The sequence below is a fragment of the Neofelis nebulosa genome, chromosome 14 (genome assembly GCF_028018385.1).
Source record: "Neofelis nebulosa isolate mNeoNeb1 chromosome 14, mNeoNeb1.pri, whole genome shotgun sequence".
Classification (NCBI taxonomy): domain Eukaryota; kingdom Metazoa; phylum Chordata; class Mammalia; order Carnivora; family Felidae; genus Neofelis; species Neofelis nebulosa.
Genome location: NC_080795.1, coordinates 7,228,117 through 7,254,646, shown reverse-complemented (window position 1 = coordinate 7,254,646; position 26,530 = coordinate 7,228,117).

The window sequence follows — 26,530 nt, the reverse complement described above, 5'->3', positions numbered from 1 at the left end:
ATGCTGTTATGTATGGCAAAGCGTGAGCCCATTGACCATGGAGAAACCAACAGATTAAATCCAGTTAGCCTTCACGACATCTTTTTTTTCTTTTAACAACTCATTGTTATTACCTTGCAAAATAAATGTTTTCTTGTGATCACTGATATACACGACTCACTCGGTAGTTAGGCCTGAAGAAGAGAATCTCTTTCTCTGGTGTCTACAAGAGATTGGATATTCCCATTAGGGAGGGATCCTGAGGAAAAGAAACCATATATATATGCTTCTGGATTTACACTAGGGCTCACCACGTAGCCCTGAAACAGTGGTACTGGAGAGATGACAACGGAGCCAACAGTGTAGGTAACATGATTAACAAGTAATTCCGCCTTATGTTCCTCTGCACCTCACCAAACAACTAATTACCCGACATGGTAACTATCATCAAGTATCATTCACAGTTCAGAAGGAACGATATTTTTCTTTTCATATGAAAAAAAAAATTGATCGATGATTCTACCACATCAGTTTTCTATTGCAAACAATGACCTTCATTGCCTCTCACTCCTACGGGTCAGAAACCCAGGCACCGTGTGGCTCAACTGTGTTCTCTGCTCAGGGCCTCACGAGATGAACCCAAGGTATGGGCTGAACTAGGCTCTTCTCTGGAGACTCAGAGGAGGATTCTGCTTCTAAGCTCATCCAGGTTGGTGGCAGAATCCAGTTCCCTGTGGATTTAGAACCGAGGTTCCTCTTCCTTGACACGTAACCCTTCATCTCCAAGCCAGCAAAGGACACTCTGACCCCTCGTCATGCTTGGCATCCCTGGCTTTCCGTCCACTACCAGCAGGAGAAAGATATTTGCTTTTAGGGGCTCATGCGATTTAGATTAGGCCCACCGAGATTCATCAGGCTCATCTCCCTATTTTAAGATACTTAAGTTATCGGGGCGCCTGGGTGGCGCAGTCGGTTAAGCGTCCGACTTCAGCCAGGTCACGATCTCGCGGTCCGTGAGTTCAAGCCCCGCGTCAGGCTCTGGGCTGGGCTGATGGCCCAGAGCCTGGAGCTCGTTTCCGATTCTGTGTCTCCTGCTCTCTCTGACCCTTCCCCGTTCATGCTATGTCTCTCTCTGTCCCAAAAATAAATTAAAAAGTTGAAAAAAAAAAATTAAAAAAAAAAAAAAAAAAAAAGATACTTAAGTTACATACCATGAAACACTGTAATTAGAAACAATTTCATTTGCTTCTGGTATTCTGTCTCCCTCCACCTAACTTCTTTTCTCCCCTTTGGTATTAGTATTACCAGAAACATTCACATGGCCACAGGAAGTTACTCCTCCAGAGTTTATGCAGACCTACCACATTTTTTTTCTACTAAAATATTTTTTACTGGTAATATAATTTCGGGTTGCTGTATGGGTGATAATTGTTGTGAATAAATTCTTTCCTGCAGCCAAAATTCCTTTTGGTCAGGATGCACAAGAGTTCAACAGAGTTGAGTTAAATAATTGGGCACCTCCTATTATTTCTGGAACAAAGTGGTTGTAAAAATACTCTCATGTAGAAAATCCTAATATTGGTGCTCAGTATAGATAACTAGCCTCCTACAGAGTTACAGTTGCAGATGGTGGAAAGAAGGAGAGAAAATAGAGGGCACATCTCAAAATCTGCTCAAAGGCAAAATTGTGTGGTGGCTAAAACCCTGGTTTTTGAAGTGAAATCTGGAGTTGAAAGCTCTCCTGCCCTTGCTGGTTGTGTAAATGGCAGCAAGTATGTCCACTTTTCTAAGCTTCCGCGTCCCCATCTGAACACTATAATAGTACAAACCTTATAAAGTCTACACTAGCACTCAGTAAGTATTAGCAGCCATTGTTTTATCAATCAGAGTTGTGTGCTAATTAGAAAATTCCTAAATTTACCTAATGTAAAGACAAGATTAATCTAAAGACAGGGTCCAGCATTCACAGTAGGAAATTAAAATTAGTATTTGGGCATCACATATAAAATTGAAATGAATAAAGCCTATGTCTTTCCCTGATGGTAAAAATAGGTCATTGTAAACAAAAACCAAATGGTGGCATCTAGAAACTAAATCATTATTCACACACGATGTGTGCATGGGTTAGCCAATACAATCAGAACCGAATGACTGTACCACAGTCTGGCTAGTGCTATAGATTGTACCCAAATTACTTCTAACATGTTAGCCAAACGGATTTGGAACTCTTTGTTCTGGCTTAACGTAGTCAACCTGGGTCACCTCAACTTTAGTAAAGTTCAAATGCAATATGCCAAGAAATTACTCTTGCACGTAACTGTTTTTAGTTTTCTCCATTTAACTTCCACACTTGAAAACACACACAAAGTTATTCTATAATGTAGGATGGCTTTTCATCATACAGATGGACCCCATCATGGCTCAGTTATTCTCCAGAAAGGGAATTATGCTTAAAGTCATATGTGGTCACAGATTAAAATATAAATTTTTTCAACCTGAGGACCAAAAAGGCATATGGATTGCTAGATACAGGGTCAGAAAGAGAAAGGCAGAAGAAATATAGCCCATTCCCATCGCTGTAATGTCACATATTGAAAATCATAAGGATATCAATAAATGACAACATAACCAGAACATGAAGATCTAAAAAAATGTTATCTGAAAACGTCTGATTTGGGTACTTGAAAATGGATTAAGTTTATATTGAGTTTAAGTAAGAAAATAAAGGACTTTGTATACCCCCATTTAAAAAAAATTATTCTGTTTATCATACATACTACTCCCAAGAATATTTTAAACTAGACTAAGTAAATTAAACCATTTTAAACATTTAACAAATTTGTATTACAAACACACACTGCTCTAAGCAAGCATATAAACAGGGAAAAAAACAGCTCTCGCATTCCTGTGAACCACTAATCCAATACGTTCAAAGTGAGAAATAAAGCAAGAAAAGTATGAGATGGTTTAGTACAGGTGGGGCAGGTAGCAAGGAACCTGGACCTTGAGGAATAAGCAGCGTGTCTATGAAGGAGAGAAGACAGAAAATGGTATGAGCGAAACCAAGGAGAGTGAACGTACTGCTTGAATCTGAGATTATTGTTCCTGAAATTTCACAACTCTAGGTTTTATTCCCTCCCTTTGAACAGAGTCTAGTACCCTTCCGGGTATGCGTAGGTACTTGGCAAATGCAGATGCCATTGCCAGGAAACGGCCCAGGAGCAGCTACGTGGGCTGGAGGACAGAGCACCGCACCTAAGCACACAAAGGGACGCCCCGCAAACCCAAGTACCGAGACCTCCTGGCACTGGGATCTTGAGGAAGTTCCACCTCTCTCAACTTCAGTTCCCTCATTTACAAAATGGAGGAATTAAGAATCACTTTAGGGGCGCCTGGGTGGCGCCGTCGGTGAAGCGTCCGACTTCAGCCAGGTCACGATCTCGCGGTCCGTGAGTTCGAGCCCCGCGTCGGGCTCTGGGCCGATGGCTCGGAGCCTGGAGCCTGTTTCCGATTCTGTGTCTCCCTCTCTCTGCACCTCCCCCGTTCATGCTCTGTCTCTCTCTGTCCCAAAAATAAATAAAAAACGTTGAAAAAAAAATTAAAAAAAGAAATTGGAATTAAACATACTGATTGGGACGTATGGGTGGCTCAGTTGGTTAAGCATCTGACTTCAGCTCAGGTCACGATCTCGCGGTCCGTGAGTTCGAGCCCCGCGTCGGGCTCTGGGCCGACGGCTCGGAGCCTGGAGCCTGCTTCCGATTCTGTGTCTCCCGCTCTCTCTGCCCCTCCCCCGTTCATGTTCTGTCTCTCTCTGTCCCAAAAATAAATTAAAAATGTTGAAAAAAAAATTAAAAAAAAAAAAAAAAGAATCACTTTAGTGAGAGACTGCAAAGATAATTAATTAGCGAAAACTTGTCAAATAAACACACACTAGGTCCTTAACAAAGAGTGGTGATCTTAGTAATTATTATTATTCTTAACTAAAGGGGGATGGAAGGAAGTAGGTGAAAAATACAGCAGGGAGAAGGCCACTAAAGTCCATATGCTTCAATCCTGCAGGCATTCTTTTTCCGTGCCTTTGACCTTCCAGCACTGAGCCGGGCAGATGGGAGAAGGAGATAGACGGAGTAAGGTCAGTCCTCTCCCCCCATCAGGTCCTCAGCAGCCAGCGGAATCCCCAGGGCTGGCTGGCATGGGATCCCTGACCACGGGGTAGGCCTAATAGATCAGGGGGCTAGTTCTCAGAAGCAGAGCATGAGAGGAAAAGCACAGAGCTTGTCATCGGAAAACCAGGCCCGAGGCTGAGGGCTCTCATGTCAGTCATTTCATATCCCCGAGTCTCAAGATTCTCTTTGTAAAAAGAGGGCTTTTGTAAGGACCAAATTAGATAATCTTGTGAAAACACATTGTAATTCATAGACCGCCAGCCCACGCAGGTCTCAGGACAGAGAAGAGAATTGAGAGGTGTGGAGAGGTCTCTAAAGAATAACCAGGACTTGCACTGTACCTTGTGTTCAGACCACCCCTTTTCTTGGAGCTCCCATGATTGAAATAGTTGGGAAAATGAGGTAGTAATTTGAGGGGTACTCAAGAAAGAATTTGAGGATTATCACACACAAAAAAAAGGCCATTTTCATTTGTCAATGAAAATGGAAATAGTCATGCAAAAAATAGCAGAAAAGATTCTCAAAGCCAAGAAATGAACTTGAATAAAATACATTCCTTTTGCAAATTGCACAATACAATGCATATCCTCCCTTTCCAAAGACGAAGGCTTTTGTACGCTAAAAGTTGTATAGCCTATTAGAGAATGTTCAGATACAGAACTTTGAAGGAATAACCTGTATTTTCTAGAAAAACAACATGACTGGGGGATCTGTGAAATAGTCGTACAAAAAGTTTATGGAAAAAACATATTCCCTCTTCAGATATCTAGTGTTGGGTTTTTTTTGTTTGTTTGCAGAAAAAAATGGTAGCAAATTAAAAAAAATTTTTTTTCTTTGAGTAGAATTGACACACAATGTTACATTCGTTTCAGGTGTACAACATAGTGATTCCACTCCTCTATATGTTATGCTGTGCTCACCACAAATATAGCTACCATCAGGTATCTACTTTTAGACCTAGATCTTAATCCAGACATTTTTGCATATGGAATTACTGACCAGTTGGATTTTTCTAACTTGGAGATGCTAAATCTCTTCATGTAAACGTCAGTATTTTTTTCAATAAATGGCGAAGGAATTATTTTTACAAAAATGCTATTCTGGAAGACAATTCCATGGCCTGCAAAGTCTGTATTCTCTGTTTAAGAACACTTCCATAGTTTGGAAAAAGCATACTGGAACACAAATTAGCTGTGTGATCACTGAAATCCCATCTGGGGGCATTTCCCCCCCCACCCCCACCCCATGTCTCAATTTATACAGATATCTCATGTTACGTATTTATTGTCTTTCAAAAAGAACATTATGGCTTAAAAGCTCCGGACAGGAATGTGGAAGTGTAGACTGGAAACCTGGGCTCTAGTATGTTAGAAACACTGAACATTATCAGGGTAAATTTTTAAGAGAAAGTAAGTCACACCGCTAAAAATAAACATACAAAAACCAAAAGCATAAACAACTTGTTACATTATACAACAGGAAAATAAAAACTAAGATGCTTTTCTCCTCCGCCAGTCTTAGGCAAACATTTCGGATGTTAATCAGTCCCAGTGCACCCCCCAAAGAGATAGGAAGTCCTAATAGGCCCGTAATTATTCATTGGCTATCATTGGCGAGTACGGTTCCAGAAGCACTGCCCTCTGGCGTTTTCTGTATTCCAATGTCATTCCCCTTGAAAGAGCTGCAAAAGAAACGTTTCCTGACTCAATGAGTAAATAATAGATTTTTTTTAAAGGGGGGAACCTTGTGTCCTAAAATGTTTAGGCTTCCTTCTGAAACCAGACAAGAGTGCCTGAATTGAAGAATGCCTTATTTTTTTATTGTTGGTGCCAGTCACAAGTCAAGTTCAAAAGCCCTGGTCTCACCAGTCTTAAAAGATTTAAAGCACCTCATTATCTCAGATGTGACCAGGTTTTCCCAGTACCCAGTCCCTGATACTGACCTCATCTTTCAGGGTAAACAGCTTCTCATACAACTGGCTACCCAGAGTCTCTAAAGATTTGGAAGCTACTAGCTCTAAGCTAATTGTGGGTACATTACACACTCTAGTCTTAATCTCTTGAGAAAACTTCAGTATTTGGTATTTTTTGGTTGTTGACTTTATCTTCTCCACTGGACTCAACTTTGTGAGGACCTAAGCTCTCTTTTCCTTTCTGTATCCTTAGTATGTATAAACATTTGGCATATAAAAATGAATATAACATTTGTTGAATAAATAATTTAATTTTTGATATTTTTAAATTTTCTTTTTTTTTCTTTTTTTTTTTTTATTTATTTTTGGGACAGAGAGAGACAGAGCATGAACGGGGGAGGGGCAGAGAGAGAGGGAGACACAGAATCGGAAACAGGCTCCAGGCTCTGAGCCATCAGCCCGGAGCCTGACGTGGGGCTCGAACTCACAGACCGCGAGATCGTGACCTGGCTGAAGTCGGACACTTAACCAACTGCACCACCCAGGCGCCCCCGATATTTTTAAATTTTCATATGTTTCTTTCATTCTTTTTGCTATCAAAATTCTGCTGGATGAAAAAAATTGATGTTAATTTGCAAAACTATGATAATTTGCTATGACATACTCCTAGTAAATAGCCAAGCTCCAGGAACTAGAAAAAAGTTCTTAATCGTACCTCCCAGTTGTTGCTTTTTATTTACGTTTTTAATTTGTTTTAATGTTTATTTATTTTTAAGAGACAGACAGAAACAGAGCATGAGCAGGGGAGGGACAGAGAGAGAAGGAGACACAGAATCCTAAGCAGGCTCCAGGCTCTGAACTGTCAGCACAGAGCCCGACGGTGAAGGGGGGGGGGGGGGGGGGGGGGGCTTGAACTCACAAAGTGCAAGATCATGACCTGAGCCAAAGTCGGACACTTAACCGACTGAACCACCCAGGCGCCCCCCGCCCCCATTGTTGTTTTTTTAAAAATTTAGTAATGATATGCAATCCAATTAGTGCTGCCCAAATGAATGGGAAACAAATGGCTTTTACCTTATTATACCATCTGTATTTTTGAGAGTGAATGAATTCTGTTGGGAAACAAATGCTGTCATCTTTACAAAAAGGGTTGTGTGATTAAGGCTAAAACCATTGTCCCATACCATGGATCTCTGACTTATTCCAACACACCAGAGATTTTTTTTTTCTGGATTTTTTTCATATACATCTTGGACAAATATAAACAGATTGTGGTCAGTTCTGTATTTCGGTTCCACCTTCACCAGTGCCAGAGTAGCTGACATTGACTACTACTCAGCCACAAAAAGGAAAAAAAAACTACCAACACAGGCCACAACTTGGGTGGATCTCAAGGGGCACAGTGCTAAATGAAAAACAAAAGCCTAATGTAGCTGTATGATTCCAATTATATAACGTCCTCCAGATGACAAGGTAATAGAGATTGAAAACAGAACAGTGTTTGTTAGGAATGGTGCATGAGTGGCAGTGGGGTCTGGGAATGTAAAGGGAGACCTTTGGGGGGGAATGAAATGATTCCGTGTCATGGCTGTGGTGGTGGTTATGTGAATCTACACGCCTGATAAAACGACACGTAACTATACACACGGATTGTACAAATGCTGAAATCTTGGTTTGATATTGAACTGTAACTGTGTAAGATGAATCCACGGGAAGGAAAGTGGGTGCATGGGGTCTCTGTGAACTTTCTTTGCAACTTCCTGTGACTCTATAATTATATAATAATAAAAAGGTCAACAAATACGTACTTACTAGCATTTTGTTACGATTAGCAAGACCATCTAGAGGCCTCGTCTCTTAGGAGATAAGAGAATTTGTCCACATTTATTTCTCCTCTAGGCATTTGGCTAATTTGCCATTTTTGGAGCACACAGTGACCTACTGCTTTAATTCTGATGTCAGCAGGTGAAGGCAGACCTTCTTCAGCTCAGCGTAATATCTACTTTTTCCTGGATTATTTGAATTACAATTCTATTTTTTCCTCCCTTCCCACACAGACAGAAATACATACATTTTTGTACTTATAAATAGATACATAATTAAAATAAGTAACAAAATACTCATATATTCGATATATCCATAAGAGATATTAAATGTGCAGTTTTAATTTTAGTACATTTGCATCTATATAAGATAGAAACAATTTGCAAAATGTAAGAGAATTTGAATTTACTCATAATTTAAATTAAACTGTTAATGATTCATTTTTTTTTCCAATTTCTTTCTTTTATATTCCAGGTAATAGAAACGATGCTATGAATGACATCAACATTATCCAAAATCACAGTGGATATTTTGAAAAATGATTCCTGCAACCAAATATGCTACCCTCTGGGTAATTTTTTTCTGTTGCATTTTGCAGACTGTTTACATCTTTTATTGAAGTGAATTTATTAAAATTTCACACGGCACAGGGCTTTACAGGAATCCCATTTATTAACACTCCTTTATTTATTAAAATCGGTAAATAATTAAACATACACTATTATATACACCCTTCTTTGTATTATAACTACATTTTGTGCGTTTTATACCCACTTTTCTCTTTTGAATACAATTACTAATTCATAGCTGTTCACAGTCTCCACTTTTTTCAATTAACTATTATGATTATTATCACTATTATGAAGATGGTGCTTGCCGCTTAGCTAGTGCAGGCCCCTTTTGAATTTGTCCTTCGGCACTGCCCTTGACATTTTTGAAGTTATCATTGGGATTCCAGACAACAAAAGGATACTCCAGGCCAATTCTGGGGTGCTTTTGTTTTTTTGTTTTGGCTCAAAGACATGGAATCAATTTCGTACGCAGGTATTCTGGTTCTTTTTAGTAGCGTGCGTTTAGAGACAAAACACATTAGAGACAAAACACAGGGACAAAACACAGATGTGGGACATCTGAGAGCTTCAGGTGGTGGAAATGTGGCTGCTGTAGGGACAATTAGTGGAGACAGACCAGAAAATACGCATCTCTTTAAGGTCATGAGTTCGTACTAACATTTCCAAGTGAATACATTAGGTTATGCTCCCTACCTTTCCTAGGGTCTGAAATTTCATCCACCACCGAGGCTGCCTCTGCTGATACTTTCATCCCCACAACCAACATAGGAAGTTAATATCTGTACCTCCTTTCTACAAATCAGAAGGCGGAGTTTGGGAAAGTATTAAATTGGCCTCTGTTACACAGTAAAGCAGAATATGGAATCAAATCCATAAATAATAGAATTTCTTTAAAATTTTTTTAATGCTTATTTTTGAGACAGAAAGAGAGAGAGACCGCGGGGGAGTGGAAGACAGACAGACAGACAGAATCTGACACAGACTCCAGGCTCTGAGCTGTCAGCACGGAGCCCGACGCGAGGCTCGAATCCGTGAACCGTGAGATCATGACCTGAGCCGAGGTCGGATGCTGAACCGACTGAGCCATCCAGGTGCCCCAATAATATAATTTCTTTGAGACGTAGAAGTCTACTGAAATTGGTGTCCATATGTTTATGTAAATTTTTTTTGTATGGTTTGGCAGCATCTATTTTTTTGGACAGACATCTACAGGGTTATCTTAGCATTCCAAAAAGCTGCTAAGGTGTGTCTGATGGGGGTCCCTTTCTACTGGTTTTGTGTATAATCTGAAGAGCTCTTTCATTTACATAGGATAAATTTTCCATAGCTCTACAAAGTTTGTTCCATCATTTTTTATGGCCATTATTACCTATTCTCGTTTCTTTTTCCAAAACACCTTGGTTTACTTTCTGTTCGTGATCCTCTCCCCCTGCCTTCTTTTCTCCATTTTCTCTCATTTCATTCTAGGGGATCACTGCTGGCATGATCAATCACTGATTCAATCACTGATTCAATCGTGGGGGGTGCTATCTCGCACTCCTCCAGTTTACATGTGAACTGTCACTCTACTGTTGCATTGTTTGTCTTGAAGACATTGCCGGCTCTACGTCTCATCTTGCTGTTTCCTCTTGTGGATTCCTGGAGACCATGGCTTCTCTTCCTCTTGTGAGGACACCAATCTCCCAAACGTGTTCTGGGCCCTGCAGTAGGGCACTGCACTGTCCTGATCCCACCGCACCCCAGCCCTCCTTCTAACCTCCAAGCCCCTGAGCACAGACTGCTCCCTGCAGGCTCCCAGCCCCATCTCCAGGGCTCTGCTCCTAAAGACTCCACCTCACAGAATGCAGTCTATCACTGCCAATTTCCTCCTACATTTTTTTTTGCTCGAGTCTCCTGGGATTTGCAGTATCTACCTCGTTCTGAGATCCTGGCAGAAAACATCCTATGGCTTCAAGACAAAGCAGAACAAATAGTAATTTGCCTCTCAAAGGAGTTCCCCAGAGGGGAAAACCAGTAGCTGGCTTGTCCAGTGGGCATTCACCCTAAGACTCTGCAGGGTTACCACCCCAGGCCTCATGACCTTTCCCCGGGCAGCTGCTCTCCTGAAGCAAAGCTGAGCCTGGCATTCTCAGCTCCACGTAGATGCCCTTCTGCATCAAGAGGTCTATTGCTATCCTTAGTTTTTGGTGCTGAAATGTCTCAGGGCTACTGAATCTTCATGCATTTGTGGGGAGATAGATGCCATTCTGAACAGAAAGTCTCAACCTAAATAAATCTGAGGGATTTTTATAAAATAGCATGTCTTAGTGTTGATAGAAGTGAGAGGACAGGAAATCTCCTGTCAGAACAGGCCATCATTAACGTACAGCTTATTTCAGCTACAGTTTGCATTTTTGCAAAGACGCTGTTTATTGAATCCATTTCACAGTTGAGGAAATTGAGCTAAAGTAGCTAGTCCAAGGTTGCACAGGAAGCATGCAAATTAAGAATGCAGGCCTCCAGCACACATTTGGTTCAAAACTGTCAGTCAAGTTCAATCCTGACCAAGGCAGCTTAAAATGACCTTGGTATGAGAAAGTGATCTCAGCAATTGTTAACACATTGCATCTTGGCAATGTTCAAAATGGTTGAGTTTTTATTTCTATGTGTTTTTTTTTTTCTTATTTTATAGAGAAACCCAGGTTGTAAGCATTTGGGTTGGTCAAGCTCTATGACAGGAAATACAAGCTCTATAAGGAACTGTGACATTTCCCAATCACGAAAAGGGTTTCATGGTTCTTTTGTGAAAATAAAATAAAATAGGCCACGTAGTAATTATGACCTTTTCCGCAAGTAGAATTCTGTAACCCAAGTCTAATATATTAAAATGAAGAGTGTATATTGGTTTTAGAGAAAAATCTTTTACTTTATGTCTGTATGAACATCTGTAGAATTAACAGATGTAATAATAAGGGTTTCTAGAGTCATTTAACAACCACCACCACCAAAATGTTTTCCTATATAAGTGAGGAAATCATTTAGAAAATTGGTTGTGACTTACTACGCTTTCTCTGTAGTAAACACAGTTTTATTTTGCACACAACACACACACATACACAGAATATACTCTATTTGCCAGAATCACTGATCTTTCTGGGTAGTTTTCAAATCCTTCTGCCATTAATAGGACACTACTCCGTGTAGTCTCATTCCCTACCACTTCCCGCCACATAAGTTCCTTTCTAGGCTGACTCTTTCCTCACCAGCTTCCAAAGGCCAGAGGTCTTGCCCTTCTACCAATCCCCTAGCCCAGCGTATGTGCCCAGTTCTCTCTTCCACCTTTCCAAGCCCTGGGCAAAATTCCAACCTGACCCCACCTTTTCCAAAAGCATTCCAACTCTAATTTGTATCAAGCTCCTTTGTTTCTGATTTCTCCCAGCTCTTAATCATTCATACATTCATTCATTCATTCAGTCAGTCATGCAAATGTGTTATTGAGAGGCACTGTCCTAGGTACTCGGGAGAGACAGTAATGAATAAACTAGGGTACCAACCCTGTAGACCTAATGGGGTGAGAGAGACAACAGACACAAATGAGAAAAAATCAATGAGGTGCTTAGTCCCCTACACAGATGAATGGGTGGCCATTCTACATAGGATGTCCAGGGAAGGCCTCTCTGAGAAAGTGATGTTCAGGCAGAGGTGCGGATGATGTAAAGATATTGGTTGGTGGACATCAGGAGAGAAAGCATCGCATGTGGAAAGAACAGCTACCATGATCTATTAAAAGTCCTAAAGTGGGAATGAGTTGGGATTGTTCAAGCTTTGAGCAGAAAGAAGTTAAATGGGCTTTTGCAGCCAGGAGAAGCACAGAACGGGTGAAGGACAAAGAGGGAGATAGGTACCATTTGTCAGGGGTGGGACTGTAAGCAGGACATTACCTGATCTGATTTGCGGTTCAAAAAAATTTCACTGACTGCTCTGCAAAGGAAAGACTGCACGGGAGTAAAAGAAGAAGCAAAGGGACCGTGTAAGAGACCAATGCTTCATGTGAGTGACAGAACATGGGGACCTCGACTAGGGTGTTGGAAATGGAAATGAAAAGGGATTCTGAACATATCTGGAGGTGCATTCTATTCCCCATATTTTATCTGGCCACATCCTTAGTTTCTTGGGCTGAAAGTCTACCTTTATATTTCCAGGTGAGACAGTATTCTCACTGAAATCCCATCATAGTTTGGTACCTGCACCTCTCTCCTGGTTTGTGTTCACATTATCCATCTGACACAAGCAGGGAGTCTATCCCTTCATTCCTGTCTTCTTCCTGGCTTTTAATGGCCCTTAGCATTTTCCACATGTCTCTAGTTGTACAAGGCCTTAGCTTTATGAAGACATATTTTGAAAGCTCCTGCATGTCCCGAATTGCAATTCTCTGCTATTCTCGAATAAACTCCTTTGTGTGGGGGGGAAAAAAAAGGAAAGAGAAGAAAGAAAAAGGAAAGCTCCTATTTGTTTCTATGTGTTCTATGCATTTTAGAATAGCTTTCAAAATTTAGTTCATCAGCTAAATCTCTATGTAGTTACAGTTACTTTATTAAATACGTCTTTCTCTCTTTGGTATTGCTTGTGATTGGAGAGTAAGGGTTTTATTTTTAAGAGTCTATCTTTCTTTGTAAGTGAAATCCCCCAAGGTTTCACATTTATACCTGTGAAAGACAGAGTTAAGACTCAGCAGCCATTTCAAAGCTAGTAGACAAGAAATCTGTAACACGCAGACAAGGTTATGGTCAAATTAAGATATATCAGTATGCTACAGGTTCATAGCCATGTTGTATTAAAATTTCAGAAGTAATAATCCCATTAGCAGCTAAGGCAAACTGTTCATGTCTAGACATAAGTTAATCCCCATTATAATAATTACCTACAACTGAGCCAAATATGAACTATTGTTCTGGAAAACATTAACATTAGCAAATAGAACTTCAAAGCAGGCATCTGTTTTTTAAATTTACAGTATCAGAACTAGTAATCTTCATTCTCTCTCTCCCTCTCTCTCTCTCACTCACTGTCACCCATCCCTCCCCACACACATTTATATTATTTATATATTTATAATTTATTTATATTATTGTGAAAATACTACAAGAATTAAAGGGCTGGGGAGCAGTTTGCAATGTTATCTAGTCTATTCATCTTGAGAATAAGAGGTCTACAAATGGACCATCCCAGTCCATGAAGAAAATTCCAGACTTCCTTGGAAATCTACTTCAATATTCACATCTTACGTTAGAAATATTGTTATCAAACTACATTGTCTGGAGTATAGCAAATCAATACTGGACATATTCATAGTCTAGAATATCAAGAGCGAACTTTTATTGAGTTGGTGTGGAAATTAAATAATGGTCAATAGATTATTTTTTATTTAATTTAATAAAAGTAAAAGAGAGTTTCTAATTAGTATTTAACAGCTTTATTTATAGTTGATATACAAAAACTGTACATATTTAATGTACATAATTTGATGGGTTTGGACATAGGCATATACCCATGAAACCATCACTAAAATCAAAGTGATAAACACGTCCATCACCTCCAAAATCCCCTTTGAAGAAGAGAGTTTTAAGGCTTGATTTTAACTTGAGAACTAGACAACAAGCTTTTCTGAAACTTTGAGACATTCAACAAATATGTCCCAGAATATTTTGAAAATAGTTCTCCCATAAACCAACAGACTTGTAAAAGAATAATTTGGCCATAAAGGAGAGAATTCTGTGGTTGTGGGTTAGGGGAGAGAGGGGTGTGTATGTTTATCAAATTACCTACATTACAAAAGAAAGGCTGGCCTGTATGTGGAGTTTTTTAGGCATTATTTCCACTGTTTTTAATGGGCCCATGGGCATCACCATTTTGTGATCATGGTAAACCTCTCCAACGTCCGCTTAACAAAGTAAAAATTCTACCAAATGAAAGAGGGTTAAGTAACCAGCACACCTGAGAGAGAGAGCTTTGAAAACACAAGAACCAGGGCTCTTACCTCATGGGGCAAACTGGGAAACTAAATTCCACATTCATGGCTCCCACCAACAGACAGAGTCCCATTACGGGGCCTATTGGCCACAGAACTTACATGGTGAGTTCTGAGCAAACACACCAGGTTTTATGTGCTAATGATCATCCATCACGCACCCTGTTCTCCATAGAGAAACCACCATCTACTACGTGCTATATGGGCACCAAAGACAACACTCTGAGTGCCGTTACTCTGAGTTATTCGGGGGTTGATTTGTTTGCATTGTTGCTTTTGTTTTGTTTTGTTTTGTTTTGTTTTGTTTGCTTTTGGTTTATTTTGAGTGCCCACTCATTCTAGGTTGGTGTCACTTAAAAGCTTTCTTCCTTCTTTGTATTCCATGAACTTCTTGGAGAATTTCATACTCCATTTTTCAGAATTACAATAATAAGAATTTGGGGGTTTTCATTTAAAATGAATCCAGTCTTATAATCAAAATCGAAGTCAGGATTCAAGATGTTTATCTGGTCTAATAAACCAGTGATGAGAACATGTTGAGAAAAGGAGATTGTCTGCCAAACACTTCACATATGTTATCTTAAATCCTTACAGCAACCCTAGGAGATACACATAATTGTCTCCATTTTAAAAAGAGGAAACTGAGCTTCAGAGAGGTGATGTCTTTTGCCCAAAGCTCCATGGCCCTTAAATTTCAAGCAGGAATTTTAACTCAAGATGCTTGGATTTTATAGTGCATATACTTCCCACCGCATAGCACCCCAAAACAGCTGGACAATCCTATCTCAAGAGGTGAACCTGATCCACATAGGAACACAAGACAAAACAAAACAAAGCAGAAACAGTATACCTGGTGAAACATAGGAGTAAATCAATCTTTCCTCCTTTCTTCCTTCCCCCTTCACTTCCTGTATTATCACCCCCTGTGTAGATATAGTCTGTGCTTTATCGAGTAAATGTGTGCGGATGTCATATGTATGAGCACATGTGTGTGACTGTACCTCTGAGGACCAGCTCTCAAATGTTCTACAGTATTTTCCAGGGGACTAAGTAATATTAATCATGTGTAAGAGCAAACACATGCGTGAGAGCAAACAATTAAACAATGTTACAGATGATTAAACAACAGATGATTAAATTAAAACGTCCTTTACATCTGCTGAAATGGAATGTTTTTGTCATTTTGCTCCAAGTGTAAGAGAGTGGACAGCATCCATTCCAATACCCCTGTGCTCTCCAGGCAGTGGCCTGGTTTTACCATGGCACTGTATTTCCATTTGCATTTGGAGCAAAGGTTAACCATTTCTGTAAATGCTGACACTACACTTTGGTACAGTTAAACAGTACAGCACAGACATGGTAACACAAAAAAATAGACTGAATGAGTACAGGAGAAGTCACTCTGACTTGGGCCGGAAGAGACTGAGCTTGTTGAGGAGAAAAGACAGAGAAGTCTTCAGGGTGCATCCAGACACTGAGTCAGCACATCCCTAACGTGTACAGGAAGGCTGTTCATGAAACTCAGTCCCCCCAAATCAGGTGACAAACCTAAGGCCTGGAGCTCTTTTCTCAGCATTCTAAGATGCAGCCAATTAGCTCTGTCCCCGAGTCCAGGTAAAGAAGAGTGAAATATACTCCACAGGAACAAGGTAGATACTGATTTGATTGCCCACCATGAGTAGACTTAGGAAACTGCTGGAAACAGTTTAGGTACACAATCACCCCGTGATCCATAGGGATCCATTCCAAGACTCCTAGATTTCAGTGGATGCCTGAAACGGCAGGTAATGCTGAACCCGATACATATTATGTTTTTTCCTATACATACACACCTATGATCGTTTAATTTATAAATTAGAGACCGTAAGAGAGTAACAACAATAACTCGTAATAAAATAGAACAATTGTAACAACACACTGTCACAAAAGTTACGTGAATATGGTCTCTCTCTCTCTCTCTCTCTCTAAATAACTTATTGCACTGTATTCAATTCTTCTTGTGATAATGTGAGATGATAAAATGCCTACATGACGAGATGTAGTGAGGTGACTGACACAGGCACTGTGACGCAGCACTGACTTCTACTGACCTGATGACAAGTCAGGAGGACCATCTGCTTCCTGACCACGGTCGGCCATGGGTAACTGAGGCCGCAGAAAGCAGAACCGTGGATAAGGGGGGTGGGGACACTGTAATTAGAGTTCAACGCATAAGTCTTCACCTTCATGCTCAAACCGTGACTTACTTTCCTGGCCTTCAAGCTAGAGGAGTTGGGACTAGATTTCCCCTTCATAGCTTCTCACCATCACCACAATAAGACTCTCAGAGAAAACAAGAAAAAAACCCTAAATTTTGACTTGTGGCACAGAAGTGTTGATACCAATAAAATCTGTTGGCCAGATGGATTAGTAAGAATGACTTCCCACAGGCATTTAAGAAACTGAACTAACTATAGCTTGAGTCTTTGGAGAATTATCGAAAATATCATTTCTATGTCCTTTACTCTCTAATTCAACAGACAAATGGTAGATAGGTAACAGATAGGAGATAGATAATAGATGATAGAAGATAGATAGATAGATAGATAGATAGATAGACAGACAGACAGATATAGGTAAATAAATGTAAAAGAAGGAGAAGTGAAGGAGGAAGGAGGAAGTGAAGTACCTAGAATCATGTAAATGAGAATCTACTCTTCTGCTTGAGATGTAAAATTAACATATACTTAAGAGACAAAGGAAAACCAATGGAAGTGAAGACTTAAAGAGCTTTATGGATGTTTCTAAGGTGGATTACTGAGCAGCCACGCATGAGGATGAGACATGTGAGCATGAGTCTGTGTTATTATGTTGTTGGAGCCGATATATCTGGCAGAAAATATGTGCGTTTTATAAGGAAATAAAAACCTGGTGAATGTACACATGTCCCATGCTATTGATGACATTTGTAAGTTTTTCTCTTAGTCTTGCTATAACTCAATTGTGCCCACTCTGTAATTTACAGATGAGTTTCAGACACGAGGATACAAACTGTTCTTGAAACTGACTCCACAAATCTTGGTGTTTTACAAAACGTTTTTATGCAATTATAACTGAGCTCCCTCTCCAAGACTGCAATTCAGATCTCTGGTGAGGAAGGATCAGAAGCTAAGTCTTGTTGGGTTCTGTGAACAGAGCAAATATGTTGCAAGTGAGCTTTCCATTTGGGTTAGCTATGCCATCCTGAGTTCAATGAAAAACGTCAAGATCAAATTATAAACCTGGATCAGTTGAAACCTGGAAACTTTAGTGTTCCCCACCCCTAACTTTTTGAATTCCTGGATTCTACCGATTTTTTTAAACAATGGCTGGAGATATCTGAGGTTTGGAGTATGTGTTTAGAACCCACTATCACTCTCAAGTTGACCCACTTCACAGATATCGGAGGGTCTGAGTCTGGCTGGTGCCCGGTGCTGAGGAAGGAGCAACGTATAAGACCCATATAACCCCTTCTGTCAGAAAGCAAACAGCACACACACTACATGTCACACACGGATTCAGGTCTCTAAAATGTTAGTGTCAGATGTGGGGGGAACTACAAGAGAGCTGTGGAGATACAGCAAATGTTGACTTAAACTAGCCCAGGTGTCAAGGAATGGTGTGTTTTGTTAAAACTGTAAGGAGTGTTGATGATAATCTGCTGAAGTGGGTCTGGGGACCATCAAGTACAGGCAAAAGGCAGGCAGGAGGGCCCTGCACCGAGGACGCTGTTGAAGTGTAGGCGTGCAAAGGCAAGGTCAGGCTTTGGTTGGAAGGAGTAACGATTGCACAGAAAACCGTACTTCTGCACATCACAGCAGAGCCAAAGGGACAAAACCTTGTATATTATTTGCTTGTCAAAATCAGGGGGGTTCTCCCTTCTCTAAGCTCGGCCTCATTTTGGTTCTTTTAAAACAAACAAGGAAAGGGGCATTTCAGGGTAGCGAGAGACCTAGAGACAATGGGACGAAGATTTACTCTCTCCCTTCACTCTCTACACAAAACCACATTTCACGATATTCAAAGCTTCCCACTATTATGTCCCCCGGATTCTTATGTTGAAATGCAAACCCTCCAGTGTGATGGCACTAGGAGGGGGGCCTCTGAGGTGGCATACAGTCAGGAAGGTGGAACCTGCACGAGTGGGGTTAGTGACTTATGAAAGCAACCCCAGAGCTTTCTCATCCTTCTTCTCCCACGTGAGGACACAACGAGAAGTTGCAAGTCAGCAACCTGGAAACCTGGAATAGGTCCCTCACCCAAGCCCAACCATACTGGCGCCAGACCTCAGGCCTCCAGAACTAGAAGTAAATTTCTGTTATGTATAAGCCACCGCATAGCAGCCCAAATGGATTAAGACAAACACCCTGGGCTTCATCGTCTACATGTCTATTTCAGCCTTTTGTTCACGCAGGTACACAGATTTGAACCTCTTGGCCGGTGGGGTAAGAAGCAAAGAGTGAGCTCTGCTTCAAAGCCAGAGGGATGGGACGGTGTCACCTTTCACACCCCCTTCTACGACTGGCAGACAGAAGTTGTGAATTTTCTCTGCCATGGCGGACAGATCCCTCTCTTTTCTCTAGCAGCAACATTAAACCCTAAGCAGCAAAGTGTTTGAACAGGGATTTTCCACAGGAACGGCGCAAGCATTACATGTTTCCTCTGTTGCAATAATACAAAATTTATTTTTTTCTAAAAAAGGAACACATGGATTGGTGGGATGTACTTGGGAACAATAGTTAACAGTCGATTTACTTCCAACTGGTTTCCAATAGAAGGGAAAAAAATAAATCAGTCTATGGTGAGTTTTAAGAGGCTTCATGCCTGTGAAAAGGATTCGAACGTTCCTGGGAACACTGCAATCATTCGGTAATAATAATTGTAGCAATAGTTATACTAATGGCAAAAGGCAAAAGACAGAATAATGAGACTTAAAAAAAATCTATTTAGAAAGTGATCAGCTACTATCTGTAAGGAAATAATTGTGCAAAGTATAGGATTAAGTATTACAAATACTCAGAAAGCATCCTTTCTGGAAACCCTCATTTTGGTTGGAGATGTAGTGAGGTGACATTCAAACAATGACATTCAAACAATCATTTCAGTGATTGCCTTACAAGCAGGGCATTCCAGCATAAAAGTCATGTTAAAACATTGCTTAGTATCTTTCTTATCCCAAGATAATTATAAGTTCACGCTGATGCCAAATGTAAATTTTGTTTATTTCTCTCTGAAAACTGTGGCAGGGATCTTAACGGCATTCAATGGAGCATATGGTCAGATGTGTGCATTATTTTGAAAGGTTACTCACATATGTGCTCAAACACATATGTACGTTCTGTTTAGAATGGTGATAGTGCTCACTGGTCTCAGCTTTCATCAGTTTATTTCACTTTCAGATGAGCTTTTGCACCGCACCCTCAGCAGTATTGACTTATTAAAATGCTACCGTTTGCCAACTGGAATACTGTCAAACGTTTTCCAGCTTTCTCTTTCGCACGGCAATTCAGAAGAAAATGCTCCCGCTGCCACACTGCATCACAAGTGACTTTCTCTTTCCCACCTTAAGTAATAGAAGCTGAAGTTGCTACTTAATTTTCAGCATTGACCTAAGCCACTGCAAATGACCTGCGCGCAGTTCTCCGCATCAAGGTATGCAGCATAGTTTGCTCTAGGAGAGAGGGCTATTTTTCCCTAGCAAGGCCACCAAACAAAATAGACTTTTCTTTCTTTTACAGTACAATGGCTGTGAAAGGAACAGTCATCTTTATGTATAGCATGCCTTTCTGGCATAAGGTTGAAATAAATACAGAGAATATGCTTGAATTTAAGGCTTTTACGAACAACACGGTCCCCTACGACTTACATCCTGCATGAATCTGTCTTGTACATAATTCAAATGCCACCAGTAGACACAGTATCTTCCACTGAACCCCTATGGCTGATACTATCTTACCAGACTGTTTTGATGTCCTGTGAAAATGTGGCCTCCTTACGGAGCACATTCATAACTTACACTGATCCTGATCCAAGTTCTGCATTGCAGAATGAAGAAAGAGAAAGGATGAGGAAGAATATGAGTTGTTTATTTATGATAGCATGCGTGTTAACAAGCTGTGAGTACTTCTAAACTTCAGGAAGATCTCCAAGTTAAGAAAAGCAAGTTTGATCTTGTTAGATCCACGTTCTTTTTAGGTAAGGGCAAAAAAGACGTAAACGTGATTGCCCAGAGTTTAAAAATAAAGACAGAAAGATGTAGGTAAACTCTTAAGAAATGACGTTAGAATGCTAAGTCAAATCATTTGTATAAATTGAAAACTATTCAAATATTGGGGTGCCTGGGTGGCTCTGTTGGTTGAGCATCTGACTTTGGCTCAGGTCACGATCTCACGATTCGTGAGTTCGAGCCCCGCGTCGGGCTCTGTGCTGACAGCTCAGAGCCTGGAGCCTGTTTCGGATTCTGTGTCCCCCTCTCTCTCCACCCACCCCTGCTTGTGCTCTGTCTCTCTCTTTCAAAAATGAATAAACAGAAATAAATAAATAAATAAATAATCCAAATATTTGCTACAACTAGAGCATTTAGCCCCAAAGATGGCTTCTCTTCCTCATTAGCATTATAAAATGATAGTCATTAGTTTTTATGCCATAGGACAGATAATATTGGCTGATAGACAAAACTTACAAACTTTAGTGGACTCTGCGAAGTTGATCTAGGTTGAGTGGGGTGTGGCCATGAAGGACTATTCTGATAACACAACAGACAGAGCTTTCAGGTAGAAAAGAAGGAGAAATAGATAAGCAGTGTTTCTGCATCAGATCCTCCCAAGCTCTGGAGGTTGGTGCCCATGGAGGAGTAAGATTTTTAAGAAAGAAATGGTAAAAGAATGAATCAAAATGAAGGAGAGCCTTGCTCACATCTTCCGGATTTATGAAAAATCTTACTGATGAAAACAATGATTGGTAATGACCAACTAGGTGTCTTAATCCATGATAGAATGAAGCATTCTCAGATCAGGATTATGACCCTCCTATAAGTTATGAACCTCAGTATGAAATCAAAACCATTCAAAACAGGCTGATTACAAATCTGTAGAGGATGTGATGGATGCAGAGATGCCCACCTTCACACTCTTGGCAGCTACAGGATGCTGGATAAAGCAATGACATCTTCTTCCGTTCACTCTAGGAATCCCCAAAGAACTTGCAGAGACCCATGGGCAAGTCAGTCTAGTTAGTGGAAAGCAGTAAACTCCAGTTTACTGAAGGCAAGGGCCTTCTGAAGGATTACTAAGTGGCCAACATTTTGCTACTCCTGTATCTGGGAGACAGAGAACTTTATTGTACCTAAATGAACTCCATATCCTGGAAGTTCCTTTTTATGTGGTTGTTGAAGAAGGCATTTTTAGGGGTGATGACGGTTTATATGGCACTTTGGCAAGCCATGATACCCAGATACCTGGTCAAATATTATTCTGGATGTGTCTGTGGAGGTGTTTTGGATGAGATTAAAATTTAAAGAATGGACTTGGAGTAAAGCAAACTGTCCTCTGTCCTCCAGAATATGGGTGGGCCTTGTCTAGTCAGCTGAAGGCCCGAACAGAGCAAAATATTATCTCCTCAAAGCAAGAAAGAATTCTGCCAGCAGACTGCCTTTGCGCCTGGACAGCAACACTGGCTCTTTTCTGGGTCTCCAGCTTGCTGGCTCATCCTGCAGATGTCAGACATCTATCCCCATGAGCCAATTCCTTAAAACTCTCTCTCTCTGTCTCCCACTCCCTCTCCCTCCCTTCCTCATGAATACACATCATGTTGGTTCAGTTTCTCTGGAGAACCCTAATACAAGTGCACTATATCCAGGTACCTCTCTAAGTTAAGGGATAAGCTCAACTCCAAACAAACGAAAAGACCAGTATCAGAAACACACATCCATACATCATATAGTTATACTCAGGCAGTCAAAAGAATGAATGGATTTAATGAGATGGCTGAGGCACATTTTAGCAATGTAATTCTCCAGCCACGTAACTACCATGATTACTTCTGACTAAAAAGAGGAAAATCTCCTCCCCTAACATTAGTAAAAGATTCAGTTCATTAGATTTTGCTCTTTGAAGGACAAGTGACAATTTTCTACCATGTTCTTTGAGATCTGTTAAAGTATCTCTGTCTCGGGGCACCTGGGTGGCTCAGTCAGTTAAGCATCCAACTCTTGGTTTCGGATCAGGTCAGGCTCCTGAGTTTGAACCCCGCCTTGGGCTCTGTGAGGACAGTGTGCAGAGGCTGCTTGAGATTCACTCTCTCCCGTCTCTCTCTGCTCCTACTCCACTCATTCTCATTCTCTCTCCCTCTCCCTCTCCCTCTCTCTCTCTCTCTCTCTCTCTCTCTCACACACACACACACACACACACACACTAAATAAACTTAAAAAAACAAAAAAACAAAAAAACAAAGTAGCTCAGTCTCTAACCCAGTGGGCAAAGCACAGCATAATAAAGACCTGGCAAAGTCTGACACAAGGTTGTATGTCCACTGCTCTTTCAAGTACCTGTTCATTTGCAGCCTACATTATGACAGATGGATAAATTTTAATTAAATGACGTACACAGAACACCTCAAACAAGCTTGGCTCCTTGCAGGTGGCCAATAAATACCAATTCTGACACCATATCATGCAAATAAGAATGCGACCTCTCTGCCAACAAGGAACTGTTCATTTTTCTCTCAGAAACCTAATTCTGTGGCAAATCTGACCTTAAAGACAAAGGCAACTTAAATTGATGCACTCCAGCTTATTTCCAGCACACCCAGCATTCAGTAACCTTAACAACAGTATTTTCTCAGGGTGATGAGACCATCCATCTCCTCTGGAGATACTAAACGTTCTTCCTCACCCATCACCGGCAAAACATTTTAAAACAAAGAATATTTTTAGAGAAAATACAGGGAGGGAAATGTACAGGAATATATGAGCCATTCTTGGAATTTCGATGCTGGCCAATACTCTGTCTTTAAAAATATCACCAAATAATTGTAAGCTTGATTATATATAAGTTATGAGTTCTTAAGGCACATAAGTTCACGTATAGCAAGGTGTAGAACTTTAGGAATTGTGTTCACGAAACAAACGTGGGAGTGAAAAAAATGAGAAATCTATTTGAAATTTTAAACCAGCGCTACCGCTTGCCAAAAAAACCAGTTTTAAGTCTCTGCTAAGATGTAGCCAGGGAAACCCTGTAACGAGAGATGGCTTTTTGTAGTTTTTAACCAGCCGAACCTAAGATAAATGTCGATGATTATACATTGAAAGGATGTCCATCTTGAAGCTTTCCAGTTGACGCTATGTTAAGGAAAAACAAACAAAGACAGTGCATTCATTATCTTCTTCTATTTTTGTATTAGACACAGACACTCTGCACAAGAGCAGAATAGTCTGCACTCAGAAGAATCAGTGTTTGTCTTTTAGCACCTAACACACATCCTGGAAGCTGCTGGCACACAACCCTTGATGAGGTACTCATAAGGACCCATCATTCACAAAGTTTCAGATGCCTTCTGTAACGGCTGGATTCTCTAGCAGCCTGGAAATCATTGACAACATTCATCTGCCCTCTGTGGCACCTGCAGGCATGAAAAAAATTGAGGGAAATGAAAAACATTTCCACTACACGAACATGCAGCTGGTGTCATTGCCAGGGACGTCATAACTAATGTCTGGACAAAACGCCAAGGGTCCAACCAGGTTGCCTGTATTTTCCAGTTGTATAAACTCAGCCACTTTTTTGAAAAAAGTTCAATTAATCTGGCACAGTTTCATGGGGTGTCATAGAAAACAGGTAAAGCTCTTCGGCATAAGAGGATTCAAGTCATAAGTGTAAAAGTTCCATGGTTTTATGTCTCATTGTTGTTGTTGTTGTTGTTGTTGTTGTTTTCATTAAGATTTTTTTCAGGCTCACAACAAAATTGAGGAGGAAGGTACAGAGATTTCCCTGGTACCCTTTGCCCCAACACATGCGGAGCCTCCCCCATTCTCCATATCCCCCATCAGAATGGTCCATTTGTTACAACCAGTGACCCTCCGTTGACTTGTCACACTCACCCCAAATCCATAGTTTACATTACAGGCCACTCTTGGTGTTGTGTATGCTATGGGTTTGGAGAAATGTATAATGGCATGTACCCATCACACGACATCATACAGAGTATTTTCACTGCCTTAAAATCCTCTGTGCTCATTCCTTCCTCCTCTTCACCCAAACCCTGGCAACCACCGATCTTCTTACTGTTTCCATAGTTTTGCCTTTTCCAAGGTGTCATATCGTTGGAATTCTACAGTATGCAGCCTTCTCAGATTGGCTTCTTTCACTTAGTAAGACGCATTTAAGCTTCCTCCATATCTTTTCATGCCTTGAGAGCTCATTTCCTTTTAGTGCTGAATAATATTCCATTGTCTGAATGCACCACCTGTTGTTTATCCATTCACCTACTGAAGGGCATCTAGGTTGCTTCTCAGTTTTGGCAGTTATGAATAAAGTTACTATAAACATCTACGTGCAGGTTTTTGTGTATACTTAAGTTTTTAACTCCTTTGGGTAAGTACTGAAAATTGCAAATGCTGGAGTATATGGTACGAGTATGTTTAGTTTTGTAAGAAACGGCTAAACTGTCTTCTGAAGTGGCTTACTATTTTGCATTCCCACCAGCAATGTATGAGAGTATTCCCTCTGCTTCTGTTTTCTGAAAGAAATTGGAGAGAATTTGTATCATTTCTTCTTTAAATGTTAGGTAGAACTCACCAGTGAACCCATCCGGGCATGATGCTTTCTGTTTTGGGAAGGTTATGAATTGATTAAATTTCTTCAATAGACACAATCTATTCAGATTGTCTATTTCTTTTTGCATAGTTTTGGTGAACTGTATCTTCCACGGAATTGGTCCACTTCATCTTCATCCATCATTGGTTTTATTTTATTTTTGTACCTCTACTGGAAAAGTGGAAGACACCATATATTCATATAACATCCCTTTTCTTAAATAAATGGTAGCATACGTGTTTTTCTCCACTTTTTTCCCCACTATATAACATATCTGGAGATCATTTCACAATAGTATATGGAAATAAACCTCATTCCTTTAGATAGAAGCAATTATTTTAGGAAAATTATTCAATGACATCCTTTTCTGAATAGCATTTGGGGGATGATACTGTGTAATTCCATTATTTGTTACATATTTTTCTGGATCTTTAGTTTTCTTAAGTGAGTCATTATAGTTACATCAAATCCATTAACTCTTAAAGGGTCAGGGTAAATTTCATGGTCCTTAGGAGGCCTCTCATAACCATCAGTGTCACAGGGCAGAATTCATCATCTCAATTTTCTATTTTTACCTATGATATCTAACTGTCTTATCAATAGTCCAAAAATCTGCTCATGTGTTTCTCTCTAATCTTCTCCATGAGATAATAAGGAACATATTCATATAGACTCCCAGTGCATATATCACATTGATTCTCAAAGTAGCTATGAAAACTAATTTGAAAACTGAATTATGATTAGACTAAAAAACAAGCCAAAGTTTTTGGTGAGATTTTTGAAAATAAAGCGTTGCAGTTTGGGTTGCCTGGTAAGTTTAAGAAAATGTAGGGAATATTCAGCAAAAGGATAATTGCTGCGGAGTTTGGGGTTGCTCATACTCTATTTGAGAGGCACAAAGAAGGACAGAGAAAAAGAATGAACCATGAATTCAAAGAGAGGCAAATTTCTTGTCTCCCTTAAGCTTAGTAAGCTACCTTGTTTTTATAGAGCAACACTTCCAGCACACCCTGATCCCAGTTGAAAGGTCCACTAGTCAACAGCTATAAAAGATTTTGCTTTAGCAAGTCCCAAGAGAGAACTGTAGATCCTTTCCCCGAGCGCCTAAAACATTTTTTATCTATACTGCTTAATGGGGCACTAAGTCATAAAATTTCTGGCATCTTCCCTGTTTCATGTGCACATGTCCCCTCTCTTCAATGTGATTGTTCCTTATTTTATAGTTCTATACCTATCAGAGG